This window comes from Macrobrachium rosenbergii, chromosome 56 (assembly GCF_040412425.1).
Source record: "Macrobrachium rosenbergii isolate ZJJX-2024 chromosome 56, ASM4041242v1, whole genome shotgun sequence".
NCBI lineage: Eukaryota > Metazoa > Arthropoda > Malacostraca > Decapoda > Palaemonidae > Macrobrachium > Macrobrachium rosenbergii.
In genome coordinates, this window is record NC_089796.1 from 73,008,863 (window position 1) to 73,032,175 (window position 23,313).

Consider the following 23,313-nt stretch of genomic DNA (forward strand, 5'->3'; position numbering starts at 1 on the left):
TTATTATATGAACTCTATTCATATAAACCAAGCCCATCAAAGGGGCCATTGACTTGAAATTCAAGCTTCCAAAGAATATGACGTTCATTAAGAAGTAAGGGAAATACAGAAAGAAGAGATCTCACTAACCTAAGAAAGAAAAGAAAAATAGATTAATAAATTAACAAATAGATAAAAATGTATTAAAATGCAAGGAGAATAGTATTAGGGTACTAATGCAATGCATCTTCGTTTGAACTTCTGAAGTTCTAATTGTACAACATCTTCAGGGAGACTGTTCCACAGTGCAACGGTGTGAGGAATAAAGGAGGACCTCTGGAACTGAGAAGTTCGACAGCGTGGCACATTTACTGCATATCGGTGCTGCTGTTCAGGAGTTGGAGTTGGAGTATAAGATTTAGGCCAAAGGCCAAGCACTGGGACCTATGAGGTCATTCAGCGCTGAAACGGAGTTGACAGTGAAAAGGTTTGGAAGGTGTATCAGGAGGAAAACTAGCAGTTGCACTATGAATCAACTGTTAGGAAAGGATGGAAAGTAAGATAGGAGAAGAAGAATATGAGTGGAGGTATAGTAAAAAGAATTGAAGCGGTTGCAGTTAAGGGCCGCAGGGGCTCGTACAGTACATAAACAAAGTAAACACTGGAGGCATAACTTGAGAAGAAACTGCTAAGCACAGGCTAGACTTCTACAGACTGTAATATTGAGGCATAAACTTTCCAAAATAGTAAATAAGTATGGGTGACTGACCCCACTATGCAGAACGCTACTCAAGACGGATTTGAAAGCTTACCACCTAGTCTTAAAAAGGATAATACTAATAAAACCCTGATCTACAATTACGCAACAGGTAGATTACAGTGCAGCAAGTAACAATGGAAGCGAAGTGCAATGTAACCAATGAAGGAAACTATTGCCAACAGGTTTAGAATGATCAACTGGGTCTTAAAACCATCGTGGAGGAAGCAGATCAAGCAGAAATTCAGCCAACAGCGTAGTCGAAAGGCTGCTTCTTTTTTTTTTTACATATATAAAGGAGTGTCAAGAGAGATGGATTCTCTGTAAACCGCAGATATCGGGATCGAGGTTGTAGCCTTTCAGATAAAAAAAAATTGTCCAAAAATGAATCAAGTTGTATTAGTCCATTTTGGTTTAATTAAACTACAAGACACAGAGTTTCAGACGCTGAAACAATTCAGGCCAGTTAATTTCCGCTGGTAACAAAATATTTTTTTTCAAGTTGCAATAGGGAATATAAAATACCTTGTATTTAATTTATTTATGAATGGGGATCACCTTGCGTTAGCCAAACATAACAGATATCAATTTATTGGAATTACACAAAAAAATTATTTTAAAAATGAGGCCCAAAGTCAGTGAAACAATTCCTCGTTGGGCACAATTATTCAGGGACAGAAAGAGTTTTGTTAAGTAATGGAAGAGGTGGAAATTTGAGATAGTAATAACACTACTCGACGATAAAAGGGAAATAAAATCTTTCAACCCCAAAGTTGCTAAATTATTTCATAATGGCAATCAAACACCACTGGACCTACTGATACACAATACACCAATCAGAACCAAAACGCAAATGGGTATTCTCATATCTGATAGGCAGAAGCGGCCTTCTTTCACCACCTCAACTGCTTTACATTCAACCCAACCTCTACTAAATAATGGCTGAAAACTTTTGAAGAAACAGTTAGCAGGAATATTTCAGACTTTCATTATGAAACGGGACATTTTCTGGGAGGAGATGAATTCAGCACAAATAAAAACGCACCGCACGAAAACTGGGTCCAGTTTCGAGGACCGCAAAATTTAATTACCGCTGCCCCGTGAAGATCCGAACGAAACCTAAAAAAAAAAAATTATTTCGGAACTCTTTGAAAGCCTCTTCGTCGCCGTGACATTATTATAATAATAATCTTTATAATGTTTCCGATAACTCAGTCGGGCACAGCCAGAATCTTCAAAGCTCGACAACAAGATACGGGGGCCGGGGGAGTGTTTGAAGAAGTGACCGTCCCCGAGAGAGAGAGAGAGAGAGACAATAATCCGATATCAGAAGCAAAGGAGGCATAAAGCGACTTCATTGGTGTTCCCGGCCGCATTGTAATCAGAAGAAACAAGTAAAAAATGCGCCGCAGTTTCTTCGGCGCAATCGAGTTTCCTGTATAAGTCGCGGCCTATGAAGCTTTCAGCCGCGGCCCTGTGGTGGCCTGTCTTATAGCGTTGCCAGATGCACGATTATGTCTAACTTTAACCTAAATAAAATAAAAACTACTGAGGCTAGAGGGCTGCAATTTGGTATGTTTGATGACTGGACGGTGGATGATCAACATAACAATTTGCAGCCCTCTAGCCTCAGTAGTTTTCAAGATCTGAGGGCGGACAGCAGAAGTGCGGACGGACTGACAAATAGCCATCTCAATCATTTTCTTCTACAGAAAACTAAAAATCATCATAATATCGACGCTGATAAGTAAAGAAGTCCACTAAGCCTTTGTCCAATAAACTGAGATGTTACTGTAACTGTTTTAACTGATATGAAGGACAGTTCAATAATAAGCTTCCCTCTGTCTGTAAAGAACAAAGCTGAGTCATTATGGTAACAACTTCAATAATATTATTGCTTGTGCAATATAATGGCCATACGACCAATATTCTCTTGCCCTGGGTTATGCCATTGCCTATGTACCATATCCTTCCAAGGGCTTGGATTTGAGCTTCTTTGCTTGGAGGTACACGCAAGCACTTTGTCCTTCTACCTTTCATGTGTTTTATCTAGCAATTGCTTGTAAAGTCATCGTGAGCCACTGATTGCTATTTTAAGATTTCCTTCGATTACTTTTTTCTGTATTACATTAACTATCTTCATTTATAAAATTCCTTGCTGTGGATGCTTGCTAGGCAAATTCATGGCCTTTAAGCTTGTTCTATAAGAATGTATTGCTAATAATAATAATAATAATAATAATAATAATAATAATAATAATTCGTTACAGGATGCATGAACAACGAACATAATATCCCTTTATGACAAAAGTTCGCTAATGTGATTTCCGTAAGTTGATCGCCTACGTGCAATACAAACTCATTTTCTGTATTCCTTTGTTCTGTAATCTGTAATTCGTTTCAGACATCCATTTTTATAAGTTCTTATCCATCAAGCACTTTCTTACTCTCATGTAGTTCGATCACTTGTGTTTTCCACATTCTACAAGCTTAAAACGACCTAATTCCCGCAGGAGGGGTTGGTGCAGCCAGTGCGCCTCAACAGGTGTACTGTAAGCATTACTAGTGGGTATTTACAGCATCCTTCGGCCCCCAAGCTGCATCCACTGTTCAGCATTTAACTTTACCTCAATTGAAGCTTCCTTTTTACAGTCTCGCTGTCCAACACCTCTAACTGTTAATTTCCCTGTGCAGCTGTGGGACTTTCCTCAGGTTCCGCCTAAAAACCTTTGTACTTCACTTCCTTTATTTTCCGGTTCTCTTTACTTTGCTGTTCAAACACCCCAACTCCCTCTTTCTGAAAGTGGCCCCAGTGCTTGGCTTCAAAGCCCAAATTTCGCAGAATCAATCGAAACGACCTTAGTTGCACAAAACGATTTTTTGTTTCCGTGCAAATACATTGCTTCGCTTAGTACATCGATTGTCATGATCAAACCTACCCTCGATTCTGGAAAAAAAAAAAAGAAATAATTCTCAGAAGGAAGGACTTTCGATTGATTTGTTCGGCTACGCGGAATTAAACTGCTCGGAAGAAGACTGCAATCTTTGGTCCTCTTGAACGCTTCTTCCTTTTGAATGGCGTTTTACTTCATTGCTCCTACTTAGATTCATCCTGAGGATACACACCTCACCAATATTTGGAATCGGAATATAAAATTTAGGCCAAAGGCCAAGCGCTGGGACCTACGAGGTCATTCAGCGCTGAAGGAGAAACTGAGAGTAAGGAAGCTTTTCAAGGTGTAACGGGAGAAAAGCCTCGCGGTTGCACTTTGAATCAATTGTTAGCAGAGCTTGAAAAGTAAAGTGGAAGAACGTTAATATGAACGGAGGTTCAGTAAAAGGAACGAAAGGGTGTGCAACTAAGGGCAGAAGGGACGCTTTAAAGAACCTTAAGTAACGCCTACCTCAATGCAAAGCTTTCTTTCTATTACTTAATTATAGAACTGTCCAATAGCAGCTCACCGTTACATTTTCCATATTGTCTACTGAAACGCTGAAATATTATTAAGTAGTTTTTTTTCTTTTTTGTAATATCCTGAATCTTATGGCAATGACGCTTGGTAGCCTTCGTCGGGTACACAAAATAACACAGCACAAACCCCAGTTACACACACACACACACACACATTCAAAACTACATGTAAAGACTGCAGCTTGTTTAAACAATGCTAGAACTTCGGCCGACCGGAAGTGACAGGCAACGACAAGAATAAATAAGCAAGTCGAACTTATATTTCGCACCAGAACTGAGTTCACAATGTCCTTCATTTCTTTTCAAAAGTACGTTAGTATAGAGGCTGATTCACATTATACCATCACGTCACCGACACATCACGTCACGTCACCGTCCCGTCGGCCGTAACTTGTAATCACACTATCCATCACAATCCCGTTCAGTTTGTGAACAACCTCAGCGACTCAAAGATTTTGCGTTAAGAAACTTGCAAAAGCACCGTCACGTCACGTCAAAATATTCTTTCCAAGAAGACGTGTCGTGATGTGACGGTGGATGCCGTGTGCTTCATGGTGACGTGACGTGATGGTGTGAACAAGTCCATTTGATTGCATGCAAGGAATTCTCACGTACTCTGACGTGACGTGATGTGTCGGTGACGTGATGTTATAATGTGAATCAGATTTCGTAAGGGCAAAGAAGCATTCACCTGGCCTTTTTTCCCCAATTAATCTTGTCAATTTATTCTGAAGGGCTGTCATCTTCCTCATCATCTTTGCCACTTCTTATTTTTTATCTATTTATTTATATTATATTTGATGATAACGAATTTGCTGTTTTGTCTCTAAGAGTTCTGACATATTTGCTGGTTACAGTTGAACTATATGTAGTGTAAGCAACTAGTTCATAAATGACTCATAATACCACTGGTACATACACTCAAATTGGCCCCGAAATAAGGAAATAGTGTGAAATATGCGGTTAATAAGCTATCAATAATAATTACATAAATAGCTATACATGGTCTAGATGGCACTCGATCCATGCTACAAAAATCTTTGCTCCCCAACCTGAACCATTAAGACATATTTAGCGCAGTGCACAAAACCAGCACAAGGCCACAGAAACTTATGGAAGCAGCCACCTACAAAAGGCCTCCAGCGAGCAATCTGAAAATGTTGAATGTTTAAAGATGTACCGTATTCCACTTTCGGACGACGCGGAATGCAATTTCGCTCAACATCCCCAAAGAGGGAGGACTTCGGACAAAGCAAACAGCCTTTCCCGGTAATGTTGATTTCAGGCTAAGCAATCTTTCCCCCCCCCCCCCCCCTCTCCTTTTGTTGATCTCCGAGCCAAGAAGTGTTTATTCTCTCCAAGGTTAAAAGTGGCTTTCCGACACGACGCTCTTTTTCATGCCCGCTGGAATTCTTTTCCAGAGAAATGATGTCCCAAGTGCATTCGAGGGTTGTCTGACATGCTCCACTTCCCGGGGAAAGTCACGGGCGTAAAATCGAATGGATGAGATTAAGAGAGATTAATTCTTGAAAAATAGCCATTTCACAGCATGCACTAAACTAACCTAACCTGACCTAACTGACCAGTGGTCTCCTGAACTACTGAATCGCTTGATCCGTAAAGAATAAATATATTTAGGCATATAAGTCTTTACCGACACGTTCAACAATTCACAAAAATTAATACACACATGCATACATGACATACACGTGCTTGTATACGCGCGCGCGCGCACACACAGACACACACACACAAGAAGTGATTCTCATGATTCTGACTTACAAATGATGAAAGTGATGATTCAGCAGAAGTAATTTATGAAGGCCAGGAAGAACACGGAGAGGATTCATAAGTTAAAAAAGAAAAGAAAAATCTCATTTAGCCGTTTACTTAAACCATCAATGCAGATGACTTCAATAATCATTACCTTCAGTACGCACTTAGATATATAAAAAAAAATAGTCTCGTCAGCAGCATATCGAACCCTAACCACCTCCCACTTCCTCCGACTTCTCATATCACTCCTTCAGTAAAAATATTAAATACTGATGGAGAAAAAACCCACTAAAGTCAGACTCACCTTAACATCTAACCTGAAACCAGGCTTTCTCCCGTCTGCATATTCTAATACGCGCTCTGCTTTCACCGCACACGCTTTTAATCACTCTCTACAAATTGCCCTCTGCATCATACATCCTCATCACCCTCCACATTGCAAATCTTTAAATTGTGTGTGTGTGTGTGTGTGTGTGTGTGTGTGTGTGTGTTTCCGTTCATTACCTAACCCCAAATCGCAGATAAACAAAGCATAAAGACCATCGCTTGAAAAACGAACCCATTTCTTTGCTAGTGAGTCTGGAAAACGCTGATGAATGTTCCAGAGTTCAACCGTGATCTCCCAAAAGAAAAAACTCTTTCCTTTCCCTGTCCGAAAAGTTCCCCAAGCAACGCGTCCATCAGGGATCTGGAAGAAGGAGCAACGGGAAGGAAGGAAGGAAGGAAGGAAGGAAGGAAAGAAGGAAGAAAGGAAGGAAGGAAGAAGGAAAATAATAAAAAAAAAGATAGCAAAAACTTCCCGTGGAGATGGAGGATATGCCTGTTCACGAACTGCTGTATATTCATGTTGCAGAGTTCAAAAAATGGACTTTGGTACATTTTTCTTTCAGAAATCGACTTTGTGTGTGTGTGTGTGTGTGTGTGTGTGTGTGTGTGTGTGTGTGTGTGCGTGTGTGTGTGTGTGTGTGTGTGTGTGTCTCTTTATGGTAGCCTTAGGCCAACACAGGCTCTTACTCCTGGAGCAGGTCGTGACAAGATTGATTGATTTATGTCTACTAAAACTGGCGTCACAATAAGGTCGTGACAAAGAATCGCAGGCAGTATAACCATCTACTATACCAGCCACGGGAAAGGAAATGTAAAATGAAATCATGAAAACAGATGAATAAGTATCAGCTGATTAGTTCGAGTAAAACGGCGTCCGCTAAGTGATTATTATTTAGTACCTAATATTTTTAATATACATAATCAGTCCTTTGGCGCTTAAATGGAAACCAGTAACTTGTATCGATATATAGAAAAGCAACTTGTTATCCCTAAAAGTCATCAAGAAGAACGCCTGGACAAAAACAATATTTTCTAAATATATCAGTTTTCATTTATTTTTTTGTAGCATGCAATAACCATTTACGATCGTCAAAGGGATTAAAAATAAAAATGTTATTACCAAAGGAGTAATTACTTACAAGGAATTCAAAATAAAAATGTTATTACCAAAGGAGTAATTACTTACAAGGAATTAAAAATAAAAATGTTATTACCGAAGGCGTAATTAATTACAAGAAGTCTTGTTTTCCCAAAAATGAGCAACATACGAAACCCGTCCTTTATTTTCCTTTTCGCTATGAAACCGTTTCCTAGTCTGGAGAAAACTAGCCGACCTTAAAATTAAATTATTCTTTATGAAAAATATCCTTTTCGTGTTGCAATGGTTTTCATACCCGGAATTCATTATTCAATAATACATAGAAATATATTCATAAAATTCAAAATCAACGTAAAACGCAAGGTTCTTTAGAGAGAGAGAGAGTCTTCATTGAGAGAGCTGAGAGCTTCTTCATTTGCATCAGCCTGTGATTTAGTTCATCTGGGCTGACCTGTGATTTGAGGGAGAGAGAGAGAGAGAGAGAGAGAGAGAGAGAGAGAGAGAGAGAGAGAGAGAGAGCGACTAGGGGCTGACCTGTCATTTAGCTTGGGAGAGAGAGAGAGAGAGAGAGAGATTATGCTTGACCTGTGATTTACAGTAGTTTGTGTGTGTGTAGGAGAAAGAGAGAGAGAGAGAGAGAGAGAGGGGTACACATTTGAAGCTGACTATCATTTAGCTTGGAGAGAGAGAGTCTTCACTTACGATGTTCTGAAGCATCAGCCGTCGCTTCCTCTTCCTGTACATTCCGAGAGAGAGAGAGAGAGAGAGGAGAGAGAGAGAGAGAGCGGTCAACAGCCTGATGGTCCCTGTATCAAATGAAATGATGGTCGATGTCTAGAGAAGGAGGTCTGAGAAGAGACAAGCGAATGAGAAAATGTGATTAACGTTATGATCGTATCAACAATTCCCTGTCGACAAAATGGTTGAAATACAGTGTTACGCGCAACAGGGATTTTCGACCTTTGTCGGACCGTAATCTATGTTCTAATCCGACTCTAATAAATCATTTGGTAATACTTAGTATTCTGTCAATAATCTACGTGCTTGATCTGCTAAGAAGTACGGTATGCATACAATAACTTACACATTATTTTAATTTTAATTTAATTCTTAATTGTTCCTCACGCAGATATGACAATCCTAGTCCCGTGCTGCATATAAAACATTATAAGAACATAGCGCACACATATGTACATACATTTCAAGATTATGTAACAAACTTTATGAAGTTCAAATCTACAATACATGTATATGGCACATACACACACACACACAACACACACATATATATATATATATATATATATATCATATATATAGTAAAAATGAGAGATATGTATCTATTTCGATATATTCATTCGTCAATGGCTTGAAATAAAGTCGATATATCATATATAACCATATATATTCACCTATATATATGATATAAATATCATACAAAGTGATTATATCATATATATATATATATATATATATATATATACACATATAATAATGATTTATATATTTCAATCATTACGTGCGAACTTCTGAAAAACTTCTAAACTTTTTCCTGTCATAGACTTCTCATTAATAAAAAAACTTTGATTTCATGTAGAAATACGCCAATGGAAACATTCGTCACCTAGGGGAATCCGTAAAGGATCCTTATTTTCACCTGTGTAAAACAGGGCTGATAAAGTGTTTGCTTTTAACAAAAATAATTATAATCATATATATATATATATATATATATATATAAATCCTTCGCATGTTTGGATATATATATAAATATATATATATATATAAATATGTACTGTATATATGTGTGTGTGTAACTATTTAAATCCTTACTATCAGCGCGCGGTCTTCCCAAAGAACTTCTAAACTTTTCCCAAATAAGTCATAAACTTCTCCAGATTGACAAAAAAAAATTGATTTCAAGCTGAAATACGCAATAAAGTGGAGAAACATTTTCTCGTGATCTTAAATGGAAAAATCTGTAACAAGATTCGTCTTTTAGCGACAAGTAAAAGCAGGGCTGGCAGACAGTGTTTTGCTTTTAACGACAAAAATAACATATACGAGGTACGTAACTGTAATAGCCAAAATGCCCTCGTTAACTTCTCAAATCCTTCGCACTGTTTGGATACGCTTGTCACTACAAAGTCTCAACATTCCTCGATCGTATATTTGAAACATTTTCAGCGTACTCTCGCTACACTCATTGCTCATTCCTCAAAAAAAAAGCTAACTCAGTTTTCATATATCTAGTACAACATCCAAGCTGTTATTAATCATTACTTGGCGTACTGACACAATCTGAGTATTATCCTGTTACGTGGAACAATTCAACACAGAAATAAATGCAGTCTTGCATTACGAACAAAGTAAGATTAATTTATTACATTAATATCAAATCCCCTGCTAGAAAGAAAAATTTTACCCACGAACGTTGCCCTAATTACTAAAGATGAAAACAAACACTACTGGCCCTAAATACTTCAAAACTAAACAAACTTTGACTCTCTTATGCTAATAAAAGCAAAGATTGGCCCTCCCACTGCGAAAACAACGATTGCCCCTTTTGCTGCAAAAACAAACAATAGTGGCTGCAAAAGCAAACAATATTGGTCCCTCTTACTGCAAATACTTATCAAAAACTAAATATTATCAGTTGTTGGAACAATCGTGAGCGGTCGAATGAAAATAACCAATCGACTCTAAAGATTTCACACAAACTGTCATGAACGAAAGTGTACTAAATTTGGTTGAATTTTCATCATAAGCGTTAAGACACGGCACTGCGCCATTGGACTATTTCCTTGCACTAAGTTATTCCTGTTTCACTGCACTAAGTTCCTGTGTCACCGTGCAAAGTCACTGTTTCACTTCACCTAATCAATAAAATCACTGTGCAAAGTCACTGTTTCACATCACCTAATCAATAAAATCACTGTGCAAAGTCACTGTTTCACTTCACCTAATCAATAATATCACTGTGCAAAGTCACTGTTTCACTTCACCTAATCAATACGTTTTACCACGCTTTTTTCAATTTCACTGTATTACGTCACTTATTACAAAAATATTTCACACCGTTATCTCACTGCTCCATTGCACGAATATTTTCCTTTCTAACTTTTTTTTTCATTTAACTCTAATACCGACTAGAATAGCAGTGGAATATCTATATTTTTTCATGGTAGCAATACTCAGACAAAGAGTAAAATGGCAATATGTACAAATGTGTTACATTTTCCTAAGATATATAAAGCTTAAGGTCTTTTATATGGATATAATTCCAAGCGCAACCTGGTTTGGTGGCCCGAAAATTGGTAAAAAGGTAGATAATTAGCGGCAAGTATATTAGGGTGTGGGGGCATTACCCGTCCACAAGATTGTCACCCCCCACTTTTTCCTTCTGCAACAAGGACAAAATGGAGATTATTAAAGGCAATATGATAAATGACTCCAGATTGCATACCTTGCAAAAAATGCACTTTCTCAAAAATCACGATCAGTTCCTTAGAGAATGCAAACATTTATATTTTACTTAGAAAATCACTCCTTAGGTGTGAGATACGGTCTGTGGAACAAGAATGTGGTTATTCCTAACATCCAGAATTACCATCTGTCCAGTCATGTATTTGAGGGCGGGAGGGATAACTCCTCAAACCGCCTGTACAGAAGCTGACAGAGCCCTGTGAGTTCAAGTATGGTTTGAGAGAATTTCACTCAGTTAATAATGGAATCTGGATCTCCCAGTAAAAAAAAAATCTAGCTAAATAGACTACAATATTATTGCAATTACATCCCAGAGGATAATAACGCTCTAACAACTCACGCCCCCGACCCCCAACCTTCCAACATCTACCAGCAGCAGCCAGATGCCCTATGGTATCACTCACCTGCTGCGTTAAAGCTAGGCTTGTGCTGTTAATCATCATCAACACTACCTAAGTGCCCATCAACTGTTTTCGGAATGCTGCAGTACTGGAAGGGGTACTCATATTTCCAGTTTCTGAAATGCTACAGTACTGGAAGGGCTATTCATATTTCCACAGTCTGAAATGCTACAGTACTGGAAGGCTACTCATATTTCCACTTTTTGAAATGCTACAATACTGGAAGGGCTACTCATTTCCAGTTTCTGAAATGCTACAGTACTGGAAGGGTTACTCATATTTCCAGTTTTTTAAATGCTACAGTACTATAAGGGCTACTCATATTTCCAGTTTCTAAAATGCTGCAATACTGGAAGGGCTATTCATATTTCCAGTTTTTGAAATACTACAGTACTGGAAGGGCTACTCATATTTCCAGAACAGTAATGTTCAGGTGAACATTGCCTGTTCTCAACGCGTGACTTAGGAAAAATGAACAACCTGTACAAGGATCAACATTCAAGGTTGAAGCAGAGGCCAAACTTTCTATCACGCCCTAAAAATCTACACTATTCACTTTTTCACAAGAACTCATCACCCATCATTCTGAACACAGTCCGAACAACGTCCAGAAAAAGCCAGAATTGTAATCCAAAATGGCATTTGGTAGAGGCTTCTATCACCATAGCAAGATAAAAAATCCTGCTGCAGCAGAGATATCCTTTCATCATCACAGCCGAAGAAAAGGGAAGGGTTGACAGTCAGTTAAGTGGGTATAATCCCACCCATATCCTACCTGCCGCTAATTATCTACCTCGTTACCAAGCATCAACGACTGAACCAGATTGTGCCGACAGCTATATATCCACATAAAAGACGAGGGTTTGTATTCTCATGTGAGAAAGTGACAAATTATTTAGATGTAATCGATTTTTAAGCAAAATGCTATCACTTACCTTCATGAAATCCTTATCGACGATTATGCAAAGGCTACCAAAAATATGAGGTGCAAAAGGAAGGTAATTACCAAGTATCTGTGAATTTCTAATCGATTACTTCTGTTAAGAAATCGTTGCAATTACAAAACCCCACAGCGGCTTTAAATCAAATAAGGAAACAAGTAATAATTGTTTTTCAGCTCCAGGGCATTCTAACTAAAACGTCCTTTCAACTCTGACTTTAAAACGGATGCAGTGGCTTGAAGTAAATCATCCAAGGAAGAAACTAAGACGGACATCACGACCATTTCACGAAACACGCAGCCGGGAGAAAGCAATTGGAAGAAAGTACATTGCACACAGCACACAAGAAGCAACAAATTACAACTGCAGTAGCAGAAAAGTGTGGGTGCAATTGAATGACTACTGTCAGGCAACCAGGTAGCTCTGAACAGAACAGAATAGACAATTTAGGCCAAAAGTCCAAGCCCTGGGACCCATGAGGTCATTCAGCGCTGAAATGGAAGCTGACAACAAGAAGGTTTGAAAGGTGTAACAGGAGGAAAACCTCGCTGTTGCACTACGAATCAATTGTTAGAGAGGGTGGAGAGTCAGATGGAAGAAAGAGAATATGAACGAAGGTACAGCTAAAGAAATGAAAGAGGTTGCAGCTAGGGGCCGAAGGGACGCTGCGAAGACCCTCAAGTAAAGCCTACAGTGCGCAACGTGAGGTGCACTGACGGCACTAACCCCCTCCGGGCCCAGGAAGCTCTGTGAAATCATCCTTCGTCAATAATTCAGTGAAAGAGAATAAGGAATTGGTAAACAAAAACCAGCAATTAGGGGTCGGGTCAAAGGCTATTCTCGGATGGTAAACTACAGAGCATTCATTATTGCGGACGATGTGTTAACTTAATGAGCATATAGTACGAAGCTACGTGCCTTCATTAGGAGAGATAAGGAGATAAGCTAAACAGTGATGACGATGGACTGATTACAGTACTTTATCCCAAATAACAGGTGAAAAGAAAGCCTTTATAAGTCTCCAGCACTCACGCATTATGAAATTAGAAAATACTTTTATTGTAAACCTGGCAACTGGCAAAACCAAATCAATACGGCTAAAAGTTATTGTATATATATATATATATATATATATATATATATATATATATATATATATATATATATATATATATATATATATATATATGTTTCCTATCATATAATAGAAAAATAAGAGTTTTCCATATCATTCATACTTTTTGCAGAACAGTGTTAAAATTTGGTCCACTTTTCTTGCCATTGATATATGTGTGTGCGTGTGTGTATATGTATATATATATATATATATATATATATATATATATATATATATATATATATATATATATATATATATATCATACCACAACTATAAGCAGTGACAAGAAAAATTTGCAAATTTTAACACTGTACACACAAAAAGTATTTTCATTATGCAACAGGTTCGAACAACATCCACGCGTCAAGCCAGAACTATACAGACGATACGATATAATCAGTTGCTAAACTACAAGCCACATTATGGGACAACAGATCATTAGCAATTTCTATGAGACCTTCAGGAAGTCTGAGGACAATTTACATCTATAATAATCTATATGATTGCTCGGGAAGTGTAGGCTCTCAAGGCAGGTTATCTATCGACCTCTCTCAATGATCACTTTTCATGAAGTTTAAACAGCACCATATTTTGGGTAGCTTTTGCCTGATGCCGTGTTAACTGTGAGCCGAAACGTCTGTGTCTCTTAAAGTGAACTGATTGGTAAAGTTATCAAGTGCTTTATAAGAAAACGTTGAATAGAACGTAACATCATAAAATACATAATACATATATATATAATAACAATATAACATAACATTTCAATAAAATTACAATCTTACATCTAAAACAACAGAAACTTTCATTTGAATACACAATTAACACCAAAATTATCGAAAAATATCGTATAATATATATATCACCTAATAAATGTACAATATATATATATATATATATATATATATTATAGATATATATATATATATATATATATATATGTATATATATATATACTATTCTTTCCTATAATATATATATATATATATATAATATATACTATATATATATATATAATATATATATATATATATATATATATATATATATATATATATATACTCATCAAATGAAGAACAAGTATTTTCAGGAGAGCTCTCTGGAACTCAGGAAATTTCTAAATAACACTGAATGTAATAACTCAATTATGAAGTTATTTCAAGGCCATGGGCTGATGCAATAGACTCCGAAGATCGCATTGACTCACATATATGTATAAAGACCTCTATTAGGTAAATAAATGAAGAAAACTTTCAGACTGACGAATAAAGTCCTACTCTAGTTAAACTATCGAAAGGCCACTCCCAGATAAGTAAAGGCAGCTTCTGCATAAACATTTTAAGACCATTTCTAAGCGAAATATATTCTGAGACGAAATGTATTCTGAAGACCAAAAACAGGATAGAAGTTAGTAGCTACAAAGATCTGTATAGATAGCTTACAGATACATCCAACCTCCTCTAGTGGGGATCTTGTTACCAATTCAGGTTAACTAGATCCTCTGTACCACTGAACAGTAAAGGACGCAATTCCCACAACTTCAATCTGTCACACCAATAAACATATATAAAAATAATAGTTTTTTTTAGTGTATTACTGACCTCTTAATATATTTTGTAAATTAATTCACACCTTAAACGTTTTGGCTCACTAGTTTCACGGATTACTTACGTCGCTGAAGAGGTGAATCTGAAAAGTAAAAGAAAAAAGTGCATTAAATATATGACAGCCCATGCATTTAATATTTAACGGCTGAATCAAATGTTGAACTGGGGTCTGAAATTGGTTCCTACTATGCACTTTCAAAATTATCCTGACGGAATATTCAACCCAAGCAAAATATAACAATGACAACTAAAACTGAAATATGAAGACTTCATGTTTACTACAGTGTCAAGACTCAGTTAACAAAATTAGTGTCCATATTAAGGACTCGAAACACACTAGAGCTGCATGAAGTTTCTAGCTCATGCAGACTGTACTGCTACGAGCTGTATTGATTACACCAATGAGGCTAATACTCATGGGGACTGCATTTTTATCAGTGAGCGTGTTCATTTTAAATTTCATTTATTTGTGTTTAAGACAGTGGTGGCCAGTCACAGAAAAATAAACAATATTATTGTTTATTGGGTACACAGTGAAGTGGCAAAGTGGACTGACCAAGGAGAACTTTGAGCAACGTGGCATCTGCAATCCCAACATAACTGCGTTCTCTCCTCAGCAGGAGGAATTTGTTTTCCTCAGATTGTGTTCTATCCTCAGCCGGAGGAATTATTTTTTCATCAGATTGCGTTCTCCCCTCAGCAGGAGGAATTTTTTCCCTCAGATTTTGTTCTCCCCTTAGCAGGAATAATTATTTTTTCCTCAAAATGCGTTCTCCCCTCAGCAGGAGGAATTATTTTTCCATCAGATTGCGTTCTCTCCTCAGCAGGAGGAATTATTTTTCCATCAGATTGCGTTCTCCCCTCAGCAAGAGGAATTATTTTTTCCTTAGATTGGGTTCTCCCCTCAGCAGGAGGAATTATTTTTTCATCAGATTGGGTTCTCCACCCCCACTCCCCCGCAGGAGGAATTATTTTTTCCTCATATTGGGTTCTCCCCTCAGCAGGAGGAATTATTTTTTCATCAGATTGCGTTCTCCCCTCAGCAGGAGGAATTTTTTCCCTCAGATTTTGTTCTCCCCTTAGCAGGAATAATCATTTTTCCCTCAGAATGCGTTCTCCCCTCAGCTGGAGGAATTTCTGTTGCAGGCCTTCATGACTCTCACTTTTAATCTTAATTTCTGAAGTTTTGCTTGGAGAGCGCGCTCTGCCTTTATACAAGCAATGTAGTTCCTTTGTAAGGTTGTCCTGATAATAGCCACGAGTTAATGGCTGAAGCAGTTGTCAGCACGATAAAAAATGGATATAGCTGCAATATCCATTTTATCCTTCAAAACTTCAGCCTTGCAGATGGAAATCTATTGCCTCAAGAATATAGATGCCATGTTTGTAACTGTTTTAACTATGCAATACATAGTGATGAGAACAGCAGTTCACAAGGGAACAGCAACATCATAATATCAAACGTTCCAGGTGTGCAAAGCAATAAAATTCTCTTCCAAAGTTTGGCATTTACTAATAAAAGGACGACAATACAACGGCAAGAAGAGAGGTATAACCAATAAAAGAAATGAGCCATCAACAAAAGGAATAAGAGCTGAAAGGAAAACCTGGAACAAAGAAAGCAGACGAGAACATAATAGAAGACATCTTTGATTAGGTTGCTTCATAGAAGAGGTCGTGGGAAAGTGTAGATGTTATGAAAGACGCATATGAAGCTAACTTGCAAAGAGAGTTCGGCACAAAGAATAAAAGGAAATAATATACCACAGAAGACAGTTCGACACACAGAATAACAGGAAATAATATACCACACAAGAACTAAAAGAACTGCTTAGGGAGAGAGTAACTAACCTAGAATCTGGAACCAAGCTTTCGTGATTTATGTTGGCAGTTAAAAAACCAAAGTATGAGTTGCTGGAAATAAGTATGAAGGAAAAAATGAGTTGCTGGAAATAGGTATGAAGGGAAAAACTCATATGGATCTCCCAACCTACAAAATACATGATCAAAGGAGAGGAAAGGTGGGAGCTGAACTGTAAAAGCACACAGACAGAATATCAGGGAACTTGAGTTTTAATGTAATACCTAAATATTAAGATAAAGAGACGCACTGGACTGCCCAGCCTAGAGTGGGTCACACCCTAGCCAAGAAAGATAACAGGCACCCAGAAAGAATGGCTAAGCCTGTAAGACTTTGCTGAACAAGACATTTGCAGAGCTGCTCAAGGATAAGGCGTGAAAATGAACGCTGTACTGGTGCGATACAGTGGTATACTAAGGTTTTCCTGGTGTTGTTGGAGAAATGCTATACAACAGGTCCATGACGATGACAACATTTGGGGTGGGTGGGGGGTGGCCCCAATTTGATAAGGACCAAAATAATTAAAGAAGTAATTCATTCTGTCAGTTAAAGCCGATTACCCACATTGCGAGATAGAAAAATAACAGATGGGAGTTAGAAAATTTTAGAATATAGGATAAAAAGGTCCTCAAATATTTTTTTTTATCGAAGGCAATAATTGGTAGGTTAAGGAGAATACTAAAGACAAGTTCATAAACGTTTTGGTTAGTGTATTGCTAATTTAGTTCCTTCTTTGTTTATTGTTTTGCTTTCCTTATCTGCCTATATCAAACAAACGAGTAAATAAATTACGTAATTAGAGTTTTCTTTTTTTAAAGCAGTCCATTTTAGAAACCATTATGCACGGATATGCGTTTTACCAATTAATGAACGTTTTAAAAGCTCCTGATGCATAACTTATGAGGGATGTGTGCAGAAAAAAATAAAAACATCGCGAATTACGCCACAAGAATGTTTTTCAAGGGGTGATATAAGGGTAAATGGCAGAAAATGGGGCCAAACATCAAATAACCAAAGTTGAATCTTGAAAATGACAGGAAACTCATTTGCTCAAGCATTTTGGTATTTTCACAGAGGAGAATGCTATATAATGAGTGTATTAAATATCAAAAAGATGGACAATGAAAAAAATGAAGATCCGCAACTCGGTTCGGCCACTGAGTAAAAATTGAAATGTTCGTATATATTAATGCTTAAATAATATGGGTAGAAGGTTAAGGGTCGACAATTAATGACATATTAGCAAATATGGATATATTTACGCTACCATGAGGGTTGAAACAAATGGACCAGAATGTATTAATTTGTTTCAAGTATGCGATATATCATGGCAATATATATACTTTTATATGTAAAGTAAATTGATGAGATGCGTAAACGAAACAAATTTTAAAAAATACGCAAAAAATTATAAACAATCAGTAAAGCCTGACTACACACACACACACACACACACACACACACACACACACACACACACACCCACCCCACCCACCCACACACACACACACACACACACACACACACACACACACACACATTTTATATATATATATATATATATATATATATATATATATATATGCCGAAAGTGATACTGCTTAGAATCACAGCAGGTTCTAGAACCCCTAGCTATGCTTCAACGCCCCCACCCCACCCAACCACCAGTGAGGGCATAAATTTAATTTTTTTTTGCCCAATGGAACTTTTGAGTTCCATGAATTTATTAACCCCTGGAATTGCCCCATCGAAACCCCAAATTGGTTCGATATCGGCCACTTTGGAGACCCCTAGCTTTTGCCAGAAACAACATAAAACAAGCAATCGATAGAGTAATAAAAACGCCAGTCAGGAAAATGTTCTCGATATTTAGGAAGCAATAATCTATCGGAATCACTTTATCACTAAAAATGATCTAGAGAACTAGGCATAACTTGAAAAGTTCTATAGTCCACTAAGAACCTTAAAATATGAAAGATTCCTAACTTTGAAGAAAGCTCTAGAGTTACCTGAGAACCTTATATGAGATTCCTAACTTAAAATGATTCCTAACTTAAAAAAAAAAGTTCTATGATCCCTGAGAACCTTAAAATATGAATGATTCCTAACTTTAAAAAGTTCTATAGTGCCCTCAGAACCTTAAAACATAAATGATTCCTAACTTTAAAAAAAGCTGTATGGTGCCCTGAGAACCTTAAAAATTTAATGGTTCCTGCAAGGGGGACATCAAGATCTGCTTTGATGTCACTTACCGTCATCTCTCGAAGGATTCTCTTTACCGCCTGATAATTCGCGTAAACCCGTGTCTGGCAATTCTGTCAATCTGAAAAGGTAAAAAAAAAAAAAAAAAAAAAAATGCTGAAATGGAAGACTGATACAAGCATTCCACAAATATTAATTAAAAAAGCATTTCGAATTAATGAAATCATTCTGGCTATAAGTTCTTATGCAAAGAATCATTCAGCCTTCACTACAATACTGTCTTACTTCCTTCGAGGTAACATACGATCAGTAACCTATGGATATGCTGAATTTTCTTTCATAAGCCTAGGTTTACTATTTGGAACATATAGTAAACGTTACGTATAAAGAGCCTTCAAAAATTTCATTGAAAAAGGAGGATCAACTAAGCTATTTTTTTTATTGCCATAGACATCACGGTAGCAGTCAACTGCTAGTCTATCATTCTGTTATGGGCACTTGCCTTGGGCGGAGCAAAAATTGAGAAGATAAAGCAACCAAGATTTGAGAGGCCTATCATAGTTAAGAAGTGTTCGCAAAAGTTGGAAAGAGTGAGACAAATGTAAAAGCGGATTCTATCAAAAACTGTTTCTGGTTGTCACAAAATATCCGTACTTAAATTCAAAACCGCCCTTTTCTTTCCATCACGGGTGAATAAATCACAAGGAATACAGACTGCTTTTACTCGGATCCACAATAATGACAGGTGACGGTTCGCGTTAATAAATATTACTTTTAAAAAATATAACAATATATACAGCTTAACAGCTGATACCGAATCAAAAGGACACGAGGAAACTATTAAGTTGGGACTATTATTTAGTGCAGTCACATTTAAACACTGCCGATAGACCCCAACCTACTTTTTACTCCGCTGCCAGATGTACGAGTATAAGGTCGTCTGCCATATCAATCGTCCATACATCGATTTTTTCCTGATTCCACATTACACTGGTCAGGTTTGTGCGTGCTTATGGTCCATTTACCAGTTTTAAGTAAAAATATAAGTCTGATAAACTTGAATATATAATCTATGTTCTTTATTACTTAGAATCAATAGTTATTTTATGAAATACAACTATTATGTCACAATCGAGATAATTTTCGTTTACGTTAACTGATATATAAAATAAAATTAAAAATCGAGATATTTCTTGTCATAAATTTCATACCTCCACGTTCAATTCAATTAGTAATTTTATAGTCAGGTATTATTTTGGAAATATATCAAAGGATTTCATTTGGACAACTACATTCTTTTTATTTAACGTAAAGTTCGGTACAAAGGTTATCTCTAATAAATAATACACGACAAAACCTGACAAAACCATGCAATGACTGGACTTCGAATAATGCCTTTTATTGCCAATTAATATATTCACAAGAAAGTTTCCTACCCAAACAATATCTAACGAGAGTCTTTATGGGATATTAAAATCTTTCGCAAACGTCAATGTGCTTAACCGGAAAACTCTACCATTAGATGTCTGCATTGGTCTAATTTTGCTCGTCAAGTGAAGGACAGTGTCACTAACCTAAACCGAAGACGCCATCCCCTCCATATCCCCGAATTGGCTTTATTACTTCATTGCTAGTACTAGTGTGGCAAACGACAAAAATATCTTCCATAGATATACTTTCCTTTTACTTCCCGACCATACCGAGCACCGCCCATTTGTATGAGAAACTCCGCCTCTCGACAGCTGCTGCTTCATGCGTCGATTTTAACCAACAGTTGACTACGAATTTGACACGAACTTATATTATACCAGTAAACCTTACATTTCTACAAAAATTCATCCACATAACGGTCAATTACCGGAGTCACGACTGCAATGGAATGTAAAATAATCAAATATGATAACTGTACATGGTTTACCCAAGCTCACCTGGGGTGAGAACATAGTACTATGATCGGCAAACAGCAAAAAAATTATATATCTAAATAATATCCGCATAATTACATTGTGCTCGATTTGTTTCTTGCTACAGATGTGTGGGGCAACTTTTTCTATTGAAGTATTGTGAAGAGGAAATTGTACAGTCTACAACCGATCGTACGGCAGGATAAGAAAAAAAAAATGGAATATTGTGCTGTACATGTCTTCCAACGTTCATCAAATCTAGACCAAAATTGAAAAATATAAATCATTTGGCGATAATTTAAAGGAGAATGAATTAAAAATCATAAAATAATATTTAACGATACAACAATTGCGGGTGGGAGGTCTAATGATATATGTCGGGGCTGGCCGGATTCACACACGAGTGAGTGTATCAGCATTTTTCCCCATTAACCATATTATAAAAAATAGCGCTTGTAACGAACTAAATACATTCCACCAAAGATTATTTTGATGTTTGCCTATAAACAAATTTCATCCCATAGAAGACCAACCACTGTTAATATAGGCTAATTTTATGGGAACGAGGCTCGCGCAAGCCAATACGAGTTGGCCTAACCTACCTACGCGTCTCGTCAATGATCTACGAAAGGGAGGTAGAGAAATTTACGAAAACAGGAAATAATGAGAATCTTATTTTGATTGATTCATTTTCAACTTACATACAATACTGTTGGCCGCTGATGCTTTAACACTGTATTGACATACAAACTAAACTTATTTTACGCGACAGATATTATAGCCATCTAACGATTGTTAGGGGAGGGTGAACAGTAAGATGGAAGAAAGAGGATATGAACGGAGGCACACTAAAAGGAATGAAAGCGGTTGCAGCTAGGGGCCGAAGGGACGCTGCAAAGAACCTTAAGTAATGCCTACACTGCACCGCATGAGGTGCACTGACGGCACTAGCCTCCTACGGGGTGAAAATAACGTGATCAGCCACAGATACTGATCACGAATTCAAGAACTGACGTCTTAATGTGTCAGTGTGAAACAGAACACTGCGTATTCGAACTGATAAACGAGTAGCTTTTTGATATAAACACTCCGTATATAGTTATGGTACCATGGAATTAATGACCGACCGTCATATGGGAATTAAGACTTTCCGGTAGAAATCGCATTTTTTGTTGTCATGTGTTACTGAGGATTTGTCAAGTTGTGGTAATGCGATCTCTTGAATGTCATTTTGTAAATATTTGAAGTGAGAATGAGAGTGTGGTCCAGCACACTGCATTAGACAACGATGGGAACTGATAGAGAAAGTTAATACAACCAAAATGGGTTGGGGGGTTCACATAGGCCTACAAAGGGAAGTAACACATTATCCACACAATAACCTGATGTAAAGAAGGGAAATAGGCCCAACTGTAAAGAAATAACTGTCTGGTCTACGCGCAACCCTTTTTACTCTAAATATCTGAAGATAAGAATGTTTGGGTAACTAGTACAAATTATGTTGCCACTGCAAAAAGGTACCACACGTTCGCGGTGATTGTTAGGCTAGGCCTAAGGCTTTTGGTTCCCATACAAGTCAGTTCGCTTATAGCACTGAAAACAAAGTGATCTCCCGTAATCAACGGCAATTATGTTAATATCGTGATTAAACTAAATATTTCCTAGGCTAACCAAACAATCATCATTTAAAAATAAAGATGGTGAGGCCTGCCATCCTGTTAGGCTAAGCAGTTTTTGTAAACACTGTAAAACTTTAGCTAGCCTACTAGGGTACTTTACGTCTTACGTAATAATAATACACTTCATTCAAAACACTCACTCAACAACAACAACCTTCTTACCGTTGACAATAATTTGGTCAGGAACGCCACCACAACTTAAAAGAACGCGCCGATAATACCAGACGCAACACTCTGACACGCACTCCTGGACTGGAAACTGACCGGCGAGTATGATAATCCAGTCACGAGTCAAACGACAGTAGTTGTTGCCGCAAGCCTGTCTTCCCTTAGAATTAGCATTCCATGAAACCGAGTTTCATTTATCATTTCGAAGCAAGGTAGTTGATTTAATTTTCTTTAATGTGTGCACTTTCCAAGGTTGGCTTTACAAGAAAAAATGTAAACCACTTAAATATAACGAATTCTTTCAACGCTCGCTTGGTGTTACCGTAGCGTGAGTTAAAAAGAGAAACCCTACTTTGCTGTATGGTTTAATTTGATTAGAAAACGTTAGATATGCTGTTATACCCTTCTCTCTCTCTCTCTCTCTCTCTCTCTCTCTCTCTCTCTCTCTCTCTCCTTAATCACCTCGAGGCATGAAGTGCCTGTTGAGTAACTGAATGTTTGTCAGTTGTTATTATCAGATGTTACTATACCTTTATA

The 23,313-nt window shown here is 37.3% G+C and overlaps 1 long non-coding RNA gene across 1 annotated transcript in view; it reads right to left on the reverse strand.

Annotated features, from left to right (window-relative positions):
• Positions 1-22,876, reverse strand: part of LOC136836551 (uncharacterized) — a 196,995-nt gene extending 174,119 nt beyond the window's left edge. The window contains exons 1-3 of the long non-coding RNA XR_010852425.1: positions 22,771-22,876; positions 19,076-19,146; positions 15,027-15,044 (exon numbers count right to left, since the gene is read on the reverse strand). This is a non-coding gene — a long non-coding RNA (uncharacterized lncRNA). The remainder of the gene's footprint in view (positions 1-15,026; positions 15,045-19,075; positions 19,147-22,770) is intronic.
• Positions 22,877-23,313: the final 437 nt, after the last annotated feature.